Source organism: Physeter macrocephalus, unplaced genomic scaffold (genome assembly GCF_002837175.3).
Source record: "Physeter macrocephalus isolate SW-GA unplaced genomic scaffold, ASM283717v5 random_2727, whole genome shotgun sequence".
In the NCBI taxonomy this organism is placed as follows: Eukaryota; Metazoa; Chordata; class Mammalia; order Artiodactyla; family Physeteridae; genus Physeter; species Physeter macrocephalus.
This window is the reverse complement of record NW_021148013.1, coordinates 3,198-7,692: the sequence shown is the minus strand read 5'-3', so window position 1 is coordinate 7,692 and position 4,495 is coordinate 3,198. Positions and strand designations below refer to the sequence as shown.

The following is a 4,495-nucleotide window of genomic DNA, read 5'->3' as shown; positions in this document are numbered from 1 at the left end:
AGCATACAAACAAATTTTTAAATTCTACTAGCAAATGAAATATTCTCACAGATGTACCAAACACTAGATTACAAATACCTATGGATCTCTAGTGGGCATCAAAACAAAATGCAAACAGTGCATTGGCACAGAATATATTTATTAATATTAAGTAGAAAGTAATATATTAAGTTTAAATTTACATCATGCTGAAATTAAAAGCATTTTGATGCAAACAGATTACAAATTTTTATGCAACTTATCCATATAAAATGACATTTTGAAGAAGTGAATAAAACTCTCCAATGAAAAACCCTGATTATATATATAAAGCTGAATGCTTGATCTATTAAGCCTTAAGGGTCTTCTAAAACCCTTGCTTAAAACAAATGAGAGGAAAAAAATATTTTGAAAATTGAGATTAATTTCTTAAGATACTTACTAGGTCATAAGATATTGCCAATAAGCTACGTCTCACTGAGGTTAGAGATCAATGTGAAGCAGTCTTGGCTGACATGTCCGAAGCATCAGATACTTGTTATTAAACCCGCCATTTTAAAGTCTGACCTTCATCTGGTCTCTATGTCACCACCATCGTCTGCTTTTCTGCTCTTCCTCCTCTCCTTTCTTTGTTGATTCCACACTCTCACCTTAGGGAATTGGTGTTCCTCAAAGATCTATGCTAGTCCCACACTTCATCCTCTCTGCATATATAGTCTCAACCTCCCAAATAGTTCCAAGCGTCATCTCTATGACTGCTGACTTCCATATGCATGTCTTTACCCAGGTTCACATCTCCAAACAAATGTCATTAGCTCCAAACCCTCATATTTACCTTCTACCCTAGATGATCTCCATACATGGCCAAAATTGACCATCATGCAATTACCTGGCAAACTCCTGCAGACCCCTGGGATGCCAGCTTACCAACTGCTCTTGCAGAAGCTTTCCCTGATCCATGCAAGCCCACATACTCCCAAGAACCTGTACTTTCCCTGTCACAGCATTAGCATTCCTTTAATTGAACACCTAGTTACCCATATCTCCACCAGACTACAAGCTCTGTGACAGCAGGCAATGTGTCTACTATTTTCATTGTACCTGGCACCCACCACAGTGCCAACAATACAAGGGATATTCACACTTCTTTGTTGAAGTTGAAATTCCATGATTCTATAATATATTTCACAGTTTATGGATCATGCAACTGCTGAAACTGAATCAGCAACCATTAGACATGCTTTCTCTGAGAAAGAACAAGTAAAAGAGAATAGCTCCAGCTGCTATAACCTGTCATAATGCCTTGTGCATCTCCTTCATATCTTAGAAAGGGTTTCAAGCTAATTTTTTACTCTTTAATGCCTGTCTTCTCTGACAGAGTGCTCCATTAAGAGAGTAATATCTTTGTTTTATCTACCAATATATTAAAAAACACAGGTAAAATCCTGAAAGCAGAGATACTTCAAAATATTTTAAGAACCAATGAAATGAATAAAACTATTTATGTTCCTTTTGGATTTTAAGGCAGATTAAAGGTTTAAGGACACTGATTTTCTTTAAGAGTATGAGTGAAAACTAACACTTAAAATATACTTTTTGCACCCCCAAAGCAAAGGAAAACAAGACACCAAGCTGATCATATCATAATATGAAGAATAAATTTGGTAAATATAACAATCATCATAGAGAAATAAATTCTAATTATTACAAATTAAAAATAAATTTTCTCTGCATTCAAAAGTATTGTTTCCACTTACTGTTGAAAAACAATGTGCTGAGATGACTCGATGCATTTACAACTGAATCAGAAGAAAAGCCATTGAACTGAGTGAATATTGATGCGCTCAAGGCCACCTCTAAGCAGAGAAGACTCCATTGTAGAAGATTGGGTCCAGGTCTCCTTTTCCCACTCCTGGGTTCTCTGAGGTTGAACATACAGGGAAAGCACACTCTGATTTTCATGCCTTAACTTCCACTCTCATATTGTCCTGGGCACAGCAGCTGTGGACTTTCTTTTCAGATCGAGCCTGGTCCTTTGCAAGGAGTTCTTCAAAGTCAGGCTGGAGTCCTCATTGACCAGGAGGGTCTTTTCCTCCTCATCTCCTGCACCAAACTAGTCTCCAGATCTTCCCACTGTTGATCTAGCCCAGTGAGGAATTTCAGCTGTTTGTGCTGAAGATGATGGAGAAGTGCTGTATTGTTTCACGGAGAATGAGGCAGCCTGAGCGTTTTGGAACTGGCTGTCAGCCAGCTGGTGCTGATGGAACCTGAAAACCTTCTTGTCCTTCAGGCAGGAAAACAAAGAAGATTCTCCCTGTTAGGGGCAGGACTGTGAGGGTCTCCTGCTTTGGCAGACTGTGGTTCTGGGCCATGTCACAGCTAAGGGTGCAGATAGGGCTGGAGAACATCATCCTGGGTGACACCAGTGAGGAGGGGGCAGGCCCCGGTGAGCCTGGTGATTCAGGTGTCTGGCTGTGGGAGCCTGGATCCAGCTGCTCTGAGTACCTGCCTACAAAAGTGATTCTTAAATAGTACAAGGTTGTCAATTCTGTACTTACGCCGATGTGGTTTCCAAGTTTTTCCAATTTCTCTTCAATTTATCAGCAACAGATAATGTCGTAACTTCAATGCTTCTTTTGTTTATTACGCTGGAAATTAAACACATTCATGGAAAAGGACAGAGTATAAATCCAATAGGATGTATTCATCTAAATGAGACCCAAGGTTGAAATAAAAACCTGAGTCTCAATATATCTTTTTCAATTCTAATAAGAATACTTAGAGGTTTGACCCTGTACTCTATTTTGCCACTTCTTAAATTGCACCAAAATACAACTAGCCTCACCTCTCTGCATTTTCCTCTAAAGGGACTGATACATTAGATTTAAATTTTTCCACATTTCTTTACAGGACCATAGCTCACATTTTCTGACAGTTTACAGATAATGGTAACATAAAAATGAACAGCAAGGGTGAATTCATGCAGTTCTCTTCATTCTGTCACCAGAAATGTTCTGACTGCACATATAAGTGACAATGCGCTTGGCAATGTGGATTCCAGGAAAGTAAGGCAGGGATGGTGAGTGCCCTCCAGGGAGCAGGGAGGACAGACCTCAGAGGCAGGATTAGGATGAGGGAAGCACCGCCACGAGCTCAGTGCAGCTGAGGAACAGGGCTCAGAGCTGCTGAAGAGGAGGGCCTGGGAGCAGCAGAAAGCTCCACTCTGACAAACTCTGGGGTTCCTGAATTTACATGACATCAGACTTTCACTTCCTCTTTTAAAAGATTGAGTCAACTTTAGTAGTGGTCACACAGGACATTGCATACATCAAATAAAATAAAGTTTGCAAGTTACAGGCTGAGAATCCAAACAGAGTAAATGATTGCAGGTTTTTGTATTAATATAACAAATAGTAACCTGTATAGTCCACCCTCAGCCCAGCCAAGAGAAGCTCTGACTACAGGTTCCTTAACACTCAGGGGTCTGCATGTTGAGGCCCCCAAATGCAAACTCTCGGAGGGGGATTGCCTGTAGGCCTGCGAAGGAGTAGAGACCTAGTCTCCACCCTTAGAGCAGTGCCCGGTACATTAAGGAGAGAAATCCTAAGGCATCTGAAGCTCTTTGCAGCATCTAAGAAAGTGTTTTGACCTCCGACCCACAAAAAAAAAAAGAGGCTGCTCTGTGACTAGTATAAATGAGATAAATAGTCCTTTTCCTCACCTTATTTTCTTTCAGACCACCTCTGGTGTTAATTTTTAAGACACAGATTACATTATACTTTAAAAACAAACACATAACCTCAGAGAAAAAGAGATCAGATTTGTGGTTACCATAGCCAAGGGGGTGTGAGTTGAGAAAATCAGATGAAGGCAGTCAAGAGGGTTTTTTTTTCCTTAAAAAAAAAAGACATTAAAATAATGTTGTAGAGACCAGGACAATGGTTAGAAATATATATATGGGGGAGAGAGTGATGAGAATTAAAGCATTCCTACATGTTCAGCCATGGAACAGCAGAATACCCTAATTCAAAAGCTATATCCTGGGTTAGCACTAGGGCAGCGTTAAGCTAGTACTTGTCTTCAGCACGAATGGTAAGAAGGCACCAAATCTAAGTCATCAAGATAAAAGATGTTTTAATGCAATATTTTAAAATGTAAATTAATACCAAAATATGCACGAGGAACAAAATATAAAAATTTTAAGTAAGGAAATGAAGTTGACCTCCATTTGCATGGCCCTGACAGTCTTACAAAGTAAGCCTTCATGATGTAAATGAAATCTGGGCAAATTCCACTTAGTGTATAAAATTCTTACTAAAGAAAAATGAAAAGGTCTGACCTGCTAAATGTCCTCAAATGCTTGCTTGTACTCACCAACTCTTCTTTCTAACCATATAGTCAAGGTGAGTTCCTGGGAAAGACATTTCAGGAACATGAGTTAAAAATCAATTAAGACTATCACGGGGTCATTAGAAATTGTCAAACATGGTAATTCCCTCAATTAAAAACAAGTGAA

At 39.3% G+C, this 4,495-nt stretch overlaps 1 long non-coding RNA gene across 1 annotated transcript in view; it reads right to left on the bottom strand.

Annotated features, from left to right (window-relative positions):
* Positions 1 to 1,496: 1,496 nt before the first annotated feature.
* Positions 1,497 to 4,495, bottom strand: part of LOC114485720 (uncharacterized) — a 3,912-nt gene continuing 913 nt past the window's right edge. The window contains exons 2-3 of the long non-coding RNA XR_003679061.2: positions 3,811 to 4,390; positions 1,497 to 2,627 (exon numbers count right to left, since the gene is read on the bottom strand). This is a non-coding gene — a long non-coding RNA (uncharacterized lncRNA). The remainder of the gene's footprint in view (positions 2,628 to 3,810; positions 4,391 to 4,495) is intronic.